The sequence below is a fragment of the Lampetra planeri genome, chromosome 1 (genome assembly GCF_965212315.1).
Source record: "Lampetra planeri chromosome 1, kcLamPlan1.2.h2, whole genome shotgun sequence".
Lineage (NCBI taxonomy): Eukaryota > Metazoa > Chordata > Hyperoartia > Petromyzontiformes > Petromyzontidae > Lampetra > Lampetra planeri.
This window is the reverse complement of record NC_136107.1, coordinates 39,339,529-39,351,622: the sequence shown is the minus strand read 5'-3', so window position 1 is coordinate 39,351,622 and position 12,094 is coordinate 39,339,529.

The window sequence follows — 12,094 nt, the reverse complement described above, 5'->3', positions numbered from 1 at the left end:
AAAATGCGCGAGAGCCTCGTTCTTCGCACGATTGTCATTCGCCGAATGATTTTATCGCGTGACTTTTAGACAGAGCACCAGGTACGTACAGTCTTGTGATGTATTGAAAATGTTGTACTGTGTTTAATGATTTTTTTACACACTTTTATTTAACTAGCTCTGTTTATATTTTTTCAAATCTTTGACGCTTAATGTCTTCGGGTCTACGAAGCCTAAACGAGCTGACATTTTTATGTTCTTGGTTCTTTCGGTAAAGTCACGTAGAAGGGAATTAAATAAAATTGTATTATTTCCCTTCGACGTGACTTTACCGAAAGAACCAAGAATATGAATCCCTGCAGTCACGAAAGCTTTAAATCGAGAGCTGACATTTTGTACACAGACTCGCTGTCTCGCGTGGCAATTCAAGGTTTCATTATTGTTATTATTTTATTATTAAGGACACAGACCCCTCTGTGTTATACTTAACACGTTTTAGAACACTGATGTGGGGCCTGAAGCGAAATGCTGCGTCAAATCGCCGGCACGATCACCTGCAAACCTTTAGCGTTACGGCTAGAAAGGGCCATTCTGGCAAATTGGAAAGACCACGAAAGCCCCATTGGTGGAAGCAGTGGCACTGCACCCTTCTTGCCCTTGCGCGAACAGAACATTTAAGCCACAAGCAGCTTAGAGGCAGGGAGCGGGAGCTCGAAAACAGGCGTATGAAAGTTCATGCAAGGGCAATTGTGCATAAAACGTCTTGTTTTTTTCACCCTCAAATGCTCCTTAATAATAACAATATAGGCCAAAGTGAATGGCTTGAAACCAAAGACTCGGCTCAACATTGAGCAAGCTCAGCTCCACTCGGCAAGACATCGGTGAACAGTTAAGTAATTTCCATCGAATTCCAAACTGGTATCGCTTCTTTACATAGCAGTCTGCACTTGCTGGCAAGCGGTTAATTTAATCGCCTTTAAATGAGCACATTGACCAGATTGGACCTGCACATCTTTTAATTTGGACACTGCATTAAGAACGATTTCCCAAGGGCATTGGGACGTGGCCCATGAAACCGCCGCAGACAACAGCGATCTAGGGTACTATTAATGTTGGTAAAAGTATTGTCTGTAACACGGTGGTCCGTGTGCATCCTTTTTAAAGCGATCAGCAGTTCCGGAAAGGTTGGCAACCATTTACAGACATGTCTGCTTGTGTGTCTGTCTATAGTTTTCTGGTTAGATTTTTGTTGCTATTTCTTTTATACGTGATGATGATTGCTTGTGTTGCAATCGAAACGTCGTAGTATGCTATTATTTATTTTATTATTTTATCTTTATACGTGACTTAACCGAAAGAACCAAAGAATAATTCCTGCAGTCACGAAAGCTCCAAAATTGAGATTAAAACCCCTAATATCTGCGACCCTGTCATGAGTAAGGATATTTATTTGGCAAGAGGAGTTTTCTTTTCATTCTTCAAGCAACTTAGTATTTATTTGCAATAATCGTGAATAATAGGATTATTTTTCCGTTAAACTGCTCGTCTGCAATGCCCCTTGCCTTGGATAATATAACACATTCCTGTGGAGGGAGCTGGTAGGAACGTTGGGTTGCTAGGTCAATGGCCAGGGTCAACGGCGGCGTGGTGTATTCCGCAAATATGCCCGACTGTGAGGGCGGGCACAAGCCGGCGTGAGTAGGTTAAACGTTGAGATTTATAAGGGCACCAAGGGGTGACCAGCCCCTCCCCACCCGGCCCCACCCCTCCCACCCCCCACCCAGCCCCACTCTCCCCACCCAGCCTTCCCCTCCCCACCCAGCCCCTCCCTGAACGACGGACAGACGGACACAATAATCCCCTGTGGGCTGGTGTAACCAGGAGGTTCCTACCAGGATGAATCGTTGTCATAGTCAATGTGTGTTGCTGTCAGCTGCACAATGGATAAAGCGCAGGATACTGGGGAAGTGGACACAGCAGACTCCCACCAGCATGCTTTGAACATTGCACAACGCATCATTTTGCAAAACACATTGAGCAACTCGATGTTACGCCGGCCCTGCCACTCGCCTTAACGGCAAAGTTTGGCAAATGTGCAGTGTTTGCACATCCCTGCTGCAGTCCTCTGTGCTTGCTGCGCCCGGCATGCCCAGCACACATTCGCCACTCTCTGCCCGTGTGTGCACATTTCTCGATGCTAACACCACCTGCCAGGCCTTTGCTGGTGTTAGGCACGTGCCCTTTGTACCCGCATGTCAGCGCGTAAGTGTGTGTGTGCGTTTGCACATCGTTACAATTTTTTTGGGGTGATCTGTTTGGTTTCTTAATGGGAGAGCAGTTTCGATCTTCTTGAATGTTCTGTCTGTCTCTCCCTACTCTCCCCAGATTCAGAGTGCTTTGCATATATGCACTAAACATGGCCGACGTCACACTAAATATACAAACCGAGGATTTGTTTTCCTTTGGAGCCTAAACACCTAAAACGCTGTGCCACACCAAACGTGTACAACCCGCATGCCCGCCGACAAGCAGCGCTTTCTTACTAGCAGCATGCAAAACCACGAAAGGAGGGGAGGCATCCAAGCAGGGCAACGTTTGTAAAACGTTGAGCGTGTGCAGACCCCTCGAGAGGAGACTTTGAAAGGGGAAGAAAACAATAACCCGAGCAGAAACACAGTCAAATAAGTGACAAATAGCAGAAGGGCAGAGTTTTTTAAAGAAACAGGGAAGAAAGTTAGACAACACTTAACGGACGAACCAATTTTTTTTATTATATATATAAAGCAGAGGAAAGACAGTCACAATCTCGTCTCGCTCACTTGGTAAAGCTTCCCTTTATAGCTTATTAAATTATTCTCACGACCATTGATTAATGTGCACGTGATTGCGAAGCAGATGTGATGGGCCTGAATATGCCTAGACCTGAATTTTGGTTGTCATTTGACAATAAATTGTATGACATGGTGAAAATATGTAATTGTATTCGTGCATTAGGCTGTCATGATCGACCATTATTAAGTATGTCTCAAACAGTGTTATCTTGTCAATGTGACGATACTCTATTTTTCAAAATATATTGGAAAATGTTGACACGTTATGCTCATGTGATTGCTTTAAATAAATTATTATTAAATTATGAATTGAAAAGATCTGTAAAATCACCTTTAAAATGTTATTTATGTCGTAATTATAACGTTTTGTGATTAAATGTGCAATTATGATTAAATGTACGATAAAAAAAATGCTATTATTTCAAGTGGTACCTGTAAACTTTATTTACTGATTTAGCCGGGCGGTGGTGGCTATGCACGTTACCTGTGATCCAGCCCTGTGGAGGAAGTGAGGTTCGGTGGATCACACGAATGTCTGAAACTTCCTGGACCTCAGGATGAAATGTTAACCTCAGGATGAAAATATGGGTGGGGAGGGAGGGGCTGGATGGGGAGAGGCTGGGTGGGGAGGGGCTGAGTGGGGGGTGGGGCTGGATGTGGAGGGGCTGGTCACCCCGTGGTGCCCATATAAAACTCAACGTTTAACCTACTCACGCCGGTTTGTGCCCGGCCCCACAGTCGGGCATATTTGCGGAATACACCACGCCGCCGTTGACCCTGGCCATTGACCGAGCAACCCAACGTTCCTACCAGCGCCCTCCGCAGGAATGTGTTATCCTCGATGGACCAAAATTAGTTCAAAGCATTTTCACTTTTAAACAACATTTCTCTCTCCCGCCGAAACAGTCACGTGGGACCATTTTAAGGCACTTCCACAGGACTGGAGAGGGCGGTTCTAAATATTGATGTTTCATTTATGTGTTGCACATTATCGACATTTAAGGATAAATGAGAATATCCCATTCCTTTGAAATAGCCAGCTGGGTTTCATTGGCATTTGCTTGAGGATGGTTAGATAGTACTCAAAGCACTCTTCATCGTGTGCAGTCTTCATTGTTAGGTTTGTTTGTGTTGGAGTTTTTAAATCCTTTATATTAAGTTCACTTGCTTGCTTACGACCGTGCAAAGCTTTCGGTCGTTTTTTAACCCACTTCCCGTGATCCAATCGAGCTGACATTTTGCACACTTACTCGTTGTGCGTGACAATGTATTATCGTGAAAAAAAAAATGCAAAAATGTTACACCTTTTAGGAATTTGTTTTTATATTTAATTACCAATTGCTTAATGGTGGCAGACAATCATCTGACCCATAGGTGGCAGCCATCTCAAGTCAGAGGACGAGATGACTAGCCGCCCGTTTCAAAGACCAATGTGGGCTGGGTTGTGGCCCATTGAACACGCATATAAAGGATTTATAGTGAAAAACTTTGTTTTTACGGGTTAATTTTTTTAAGTGTGAAGTAAAAAATAAATGTTTTTGTATTCAAGCAGTTTCATGGATTGTAGATTGGAGCTCGATTATTTTAATCAACAATAAGCATAATTTGCAGCACATTTTGTAAGTGGGCCAGTGACTTTGATTCGCACTAAAGCACTATGACTGTGCAGCTATACCACCGAGATTGCGAGAAAAAATATAAACATTGAATAAAACTGACGCCATTTGTCATTCTCTTAATGTGTTGTTAAATGACAGCTGGCTGAGTATTTTGTCTTTTTTTTACTTCACGTGTTCTCAATTCCTCCGAATAATTGCAACTGGTTTGCATTTATAAGGTCAATATTATTCTTGGGGTCTTTCGGTAAAGTCACGTACATAGGTTCAAATAAAATAAATAAAAGAAAAAAATGTATTTCAACCTATCTACGTGACTTTACCGAAAGACCCAAATAATATGAATTCCTGCAGTCACGAAAGCTTTAAGTCAAGATTTAAGGTCAATACTGATGAGATACTCAACCCAGAAGCGTCAAAATTGTCTTTCGTGTGAAATAATAAATTAGGGGGGGGGGTGAATGGCGTAGGAGTGTGTGCAGTTGGAACCCCCACATCTCGAGTTAGATTCCTAGCCACGGGCAGTGTCTGGTGAGCCAGATGCGGATGCTCGAAGCACGAATTAAACATTTATACATCTCCCGTGTGCGACTCAGAACGTAATATTTAATGTATGGCTACTCTGCCAGATTCACAAATACGAAGTGAGGCATCTTATCTTACAATAGCGCCTTCGCGCGAGGTGCTTTGCATCGTTTTCAAAGCGGTAGCAATAACAGGGTGACTTGGGATGACGTGAGCGTGCAAGGGCCGAGGAACGAGTTGACCGTAAGGGAGGACACGTGGGGGATTCAGGGCCAGGGAGGGATGGGAAGGAGGGGAGGAAGGGAATGGGCGAGAGAGTAAGAGAGCTCCGCTTGGAGAGAGCAGACGTGACAGCCACGCTCTCCGCGACTCCTGGCGCAATTATTATCGGACTCAACTGCCTCCACGTGAAATTACAGTCGCGGCTCTACATCAGCATCAGCCGTACGAAGAAGAGGTGGTGGTGGTGGTGGTTGTGAGTGCTTCCTGCACTGGTCCTGGGTCCACTACCCCCTCTCCACTGCAAGCACCCCTTAAACCCGCACCGACTGACGTTGCTCAGTGTGTGGTTCAAGCCACAGTGACTAACACGGGATGTAATAGCCCCACTGTTCGGGGCAAGGGCTTGGTGCATCACACACGTTCGTGAAACTCCAAAACCCCGTTTGTGTGTGAATTCGTTGCATGCGTGGGCCTCCCTCTTACCACGTGCCAGACAATCTGCAGTGGACTCTGCCAATCGTTGCCAGCGAAGAAGCGGCCTGAAGAAGTGTTGAGACACTTTGGTGATGATTTTTCGATGCACCAACTTAGCGATGATATACAAATGAAAACGTATTGATTCCCTACACACGCGGTTCGATACGTGTGTCGTAAGCTTATTAATGATGGGGTTTTTTTTGTAAACAATATTTAATCGATTGTAGACGCAACGCTACACACGCAGCAGGCCAGTGCTGCTTTCACAGGGTGCTGCATAGCGACAGCTGCCACAGGGGGTCCCCTAGGCGAAGACTGCCAAAGGATGCCTGACGTGCACTGCATGGGAGGTGTGGTATACATAAGTTGCGAGCGACGATGATGATCATGATGATGTCGGCGACATGAAACACTTGTTTCTGAATTGAAAGTCGTATTTTATGTTTTAATGAAGGATGTTTAAACTGTTTCCAACGGTGAAACCAATTTACTAAATGTTTTTCAAAAAGCACCTACGAAAAGTAATCTTGACATTGGGCACATCTGTGTCACCCCCGTGTAAATAAATGCGAGGTTTCTTTAAAATATTCATGTTTGTTTTCCTCATCCTTTTTGCTCAATGCTGAGATTTGGTAGAGATTTGGACTCTGGAAGTGACGACATATTTAAGTGGATCATATATATAGCTGTCATTTTAAAATATGTTTTCCACGTAGTATGTCTCTCATCGTGTTTAATGCTGCAATTCACTGTATTCACTGCCAGGAAATAGTGACCACTCGCACGAATATTTATAAATCTTACCTAGATTAGATGCAGTGTAGAGTGGCAGCACTGTGGTGAGTATAATACCGCGAAACCAGTGAGCTGAGCTGAATTCCTGGTCACGGCCAACATCAGTGGCAAATTGTGACTGAACCCAAGCTGCCCCTCCCCCACCTGCCCCTTGTTCAAGAACCCAACCTCACCAAACTCACCCTCACCAAACCCACCCTTACCACACCCACACTCACCACACCCACCCTTACCAAACCCACCCTCACCAAACACACGCTCACCAAACCCACACTCACCACACCCACACTCACCAAACCCACCCTCACCAAACCCACACTCACCAAACCCACACTCACCACACCCACCCTTACCAAACCCACCCTCACCAAACACACGCTCACCAAACCCACACTCACCAAACCCACACTCACCAAACCCACACTCACCAAACCCACACTCACTACACCCACACTTACCACACCCACCCTCACCACACCCACACTCACCAAACCCACACTCACCACACCCACACTCACCAAACCCACGCTCACCAAACCCACACTCACCACACCCACACTCACCACACCCACACTCACCAAACCCACGCTCACCAAACCCACACTCACCACACCCACACTCACCAAACCCACACTCACCAAACCCACACTCACCACACCCACACTCACCACACCCACACTCACCAAACCCACACTCACCACACCCACCCTCACCACACCCACACTCACCAAACTCACACTCACCAAACTCACACTCACCACACCCACACTCACCACACCCACACTCACCACACCCACACTCACCAAACCCACACTGACCACACCCACCCTCACCACACCCACACTCACCAAACTCACACTCACCACACCCACACTCACCACACCCACATTCACCACACCCACACTCACCAAACCCACACTCACCATACCCACACTCACCAAACCCACCCTCACCACACCCACACTCACCACACCCACACTCACCAAACCCACACTCACCACACCCACCCTCACCACACCCACACTCACCAAACTCACACTCACCAAACTCACACTCACCACACCCACACTCACCACACCCACACTCACCACACCCACACTCACCAAACCCACACTGACCACACCCACCCTCACCACACCCACACTCACCAAACCCACACTCACCAAACCCTCACCAAACCCACCCTCACCACACCCACACTCACCAAACCCACACTCACCACACCCACACTCACCAAACCCACGCTCACCAAACCCTCACCACACCCACGCTCACCAAACCCACACTCACCACACCCACGCTCACCAAACCCACGCTCACCAAACCCTCACCACACCCACGCTCACCAAACCCACGCTCACCAAACCCACGCTCGCAGAAGGGTGGTGATGGATTGGTATTCACCTCATGCCACCTATCGGTTCCACACCGGGGACACGGATGATCCAGTGAACCGCAATCTCCGCCCCGCTGTTTGAGAAGTGTCGAGCTACTCTGCACGTCGCTGGACCTTCAGGGTCTGTCGGTCTGCCACGCAAAGCCCACACCGTGTCAACCCACACAGTTTACCCCGTATTTTTGTTCATGCAAATCGAATTTGCAAGTCCATACGGCATACAGCCGTTTCAATACGGGCAAAACCCTTTTATTGTCTATCTGTTTGTGTGTCTTCCTTGTGATCAGGGCCGGATTAAGGCATGGGGGCTTTAGGGGCTGCAGCCCAGGTGCCTCTGCCAGCTGGAGGGGTCTTCAGAGATTAAGTGAAAAGTTCTTTCAATTGTGAATGCTGAAGTTTATTTGTTGTTAGCCTTGTAAAAATAAATTTTATTTTTCTTTAAATTTGTTTTCCTTTTGAAAATATTACTGGGGGCCTCACAGTACCTGTAGCCCAGGGGCCTACACAATGTTAATCCGGCCTGCACGTGATGGGGCTTTGTAGGATGAACGTTGAGATTTCTATGGAGCAAGGGGTGACCAATAATGTCTGAATGTGTATGTAATAAGGTAGGGCACTGATAAGGGGTTGACAGGTATGGAAGCCTAATCGGTAACCAGCGTGGAGAAGTATGGTCAAACTTGGTAAAACAACCCCCCCCCCACACCCCCTTGCCAAACAGCGTCTGTAGAAAAATCTGGCATGAGGTTGGAATGGTGTGAGAGGGAGATGTGACTACGTTAAGGGTTCATTCCGGTTGTTAGGCTTTTTTTAATTTGCATTCATTTCCATTGTAGTGGTTTAAGTTTCTTAAAAGTGTGCAACTCATGATGATGTCGGACAAAGAAGTCGTAATAAAAGATTAGTTTCACCAGGAACATTACAGAATTTAGAAGGTGATTAAACAATCCAATCAGCCTAAGGGAATCGATGTGTGTATATCAATGCGAGCGTGAACACCTTCTGAAAAATCGTCCACGAGGGGACGGGTGGGGGTCAGTGTTGTTGCATTTTTATGGTAGCTTTTGGACATCGTCACGGTTCGTACGAGATATCAAATGGACATTTGAAGAGATGTGAGATGGCAATGGAGGAGATCGGGTTTGTAGAGGGGAGCGTTATCATCACGTGGTGCACAAGGCTCGTACACGTGGTGTAATAGAATGTAGGTCATTGATGTAGAGACGAAAGGGCAGGAGCTCAATAAGAGCTCCCTGGGGAACAGCGATGGTAACAGGTTCAGTGTTGGATGAGGACCCCTTAACAAGAACACTCTGAGGTTGATTACTTAAACAGGATAAAAAGCAATTTGCCAAATGCTAGACATTGCCGTTAAGCCATGGCCAGACTAAGGTTACTGTTTAATGCATCAGTTTGGCCAGGGATGCCCACCAGCATATTTTAAAAAGCTGCTAAATTTTACATTTGGCCTTTGAGGTCAACGCGTTAAAAATGACAGCGATCGTATATTGACTACACGAGAATAACAAAATATACTGTGTGTATCTAAAAATTTAGTTGATCGGCAGGCCGTGTGTTGTGGGGTAGAGTGAGGGTATTCCAACCTCTGTCCCTGCTATAGTGGATGCTCTTTTACCAGCAGTGGTGTGACCAAGTAATTGCAGGGCTGCACCTTTACTTTTATACGATGCATTTCCATATGTTAATATTCAGTGAGCATTGTTCCTTAAACACTGATCTGGAATATAAAAATTCAGAATCATCGTCATGTATTGACCTCACAAGTAAAAAAATATACATGTACGAAAAACTCAATCTAGCAGGCATTGTTCTCTAAACAATGATCTTGAAGATGAATGTTCTCATTTTTGGAAGATTCATCTATATATCTGTGTTAAACTTCTTTCGCACCGTACGTAGCCAACCGCGCTGATCAGAGGTGCGGGGGAAGGACAACAAACTAAACACCAAAAGCAGTTCTCAAGAAATGAGTTTTCAATAGAGATTTAAATGTGCACAGCTCCATTGGCATCCTAATATCGGAAAGGAACCAAGAGCGTTCCAGACGGCCGCAGAAGCGCATCTGAAAACGCTCGCGATGCGGTGACCGTCGCCGTCTTTGTTCGACGGCCAGCCACAATCAGCCGCTGCTGCTACGAGGATGGCCCCGTGATGAGCGTTCATTTTCCTTGCAGAGATCAGCGCAGGTGTTGTGCTTCATTTGTGGCGAGCGCGCTGTGTGTAACGAGTGCGACCGCACGGTGAATTCTTCGGTCAGCAACGAATACATTGTAAGGTCGTGCATTGTCAGTACATTTAAAACGTGTTACGAATATTCCCAGAGCGGAAGCATTCTGTGAGCAAGTGCTGTCGGGGAGAATGTCGCAATGTGTACAATGCCCCATGTTTGGCCTTCCCTTTACCAAGCAAATACCTCTGGTATCAAGGGGATGGTAGCCCTGTTCCGAATGTCTCCCTAATGGATCCATCAAGGACAGCCAACTCCCCGTGTCGCAATAACTGCCAGTGTTACACGGCAGCTGTGCTCAATTGTTTATATTACAAGTTAAAATAGGAAGTTAAAAATTCAAGGGCTGTGGAACATTAGCAGCGTCATTAGGCTCGTAATGAACGTATTAACATTCCTGTTGACAGAAGGGTAAATTAACAAGCTAAGGGGAATGTGGAATTGATAGAAGGGAAGGAAGAGGTTAACAGTTTGAATATTTTAAACGTTGCCTGTATAATTAATGCATACAAGCAGGCTACATTAAACTTCAGGTAACTGTGGAGCAATGTTTGCATCATAATCAGGCTGAACTTGCGTGAGTGAAACTCACTCTGCCGTGGCGTTCATGCTTGAGCAAAGTGCGGACTTGCACAGTTTAGAGGTTGGCGGTTCTAGCTCCTGATCCACGTTTCCCAAATCACCCACGCCTCTAGTCCACCACGTGTGGGTCGAGCACGGTGAGTCGATCAGTAGTGGGTCGCGTGTGACGTGGTGGGGTAGAGCGGTGGTGCCACCCGAGTTCGATTCCCGCTCACGGCCAACACCGGTGACGATTATCTGAACCGGTCCTGGGCCTCCTCCCCCTAGGTCGACTCAGCCTTAAATGAGTACCTGGTGCGGTGTGTAAACATCGCGACTGAGGAGACAAAGGAGGTCGGGCGTGGTGCTGGCCACCCACCCCCTCGTGTGCCGTGCCGGCCTTCATAGGTGCTCGCTAACAGCACTTGCCCCAACAGTCTCTTAATGCTGTGCGGGGGATCTTTGTTTTTGGTGTGGTAGAGTGCCACCTCTGTCAAGACATCTTTCCAGTGTGAAAGAGTAGGCCAGAATATTGTCTTTCTACAGAGGGTCTCTCTCTCTCTCACTTATGGAGGGCCTTCCGTCAACCGTGGAATGATTAAGTAATTTTATGGTTGCAGCTTAGACGTTTTTTTTTAGAATGTCGTTATGCGGTAATCTGTTTCTCTTGCCGCGTGCTCTGTGGGAATTGTTGTTGCAAACTAAAGCACTATGATGCTGTGACTAGTTGTTACTGGATTGCCAGTTTGGTCGTAAGCGTTTACGTCGAAAAATACAACCCTTTATATGAGAGAGCCACGAGTACATTGTTTATGAAGATGGAGAGATTAAGACTGAGAAACGTACGCTGCAGATAAAACAACTTGCCCATTGATTTTCATAAAACTGAGAAACACAAGAACATAGCATATTACTTTTTTTAGTAAAGTTGCTCTTATCAATATTTAGTTTGACACTTCAATATAACATTTTGCCCATCTCGATCATCAATTTCATGTATTGACCGAATGACACAGCTTTTACATCTTATCTAACTCAATACCGTCAACATTTTCTTGATTTTAACAGAATGTTCCCTCTTTAACTTTTAAAAAATGTTGTCATAATAAATCGCTGCCTACCCCTTCTGATTTTTGTTTTGTATGTCGCGTACTGTCACAAACTTATGCATTTTTCGATTTAAACCTTTCGTGACTGCAGGGATTAATCTTCTTGGTTCTTTCGGTAAAGTTACGTAGAAGGGAAATAATAAAATAATAAAAATAAAACATAATAAAATACAATTCTCACGACGTTTCGGCCACAACGCAAGCAGACGTCCTCAGGTGAAGAACAGGGCTGTCGGATAGACAGCGTCTGAATTCAGACGTTGTCTTTGTATTTTATTATGTTTTATTATGTTTTATTTGTATTACTATTTTATTATTTCTCTTCTACGTGACTT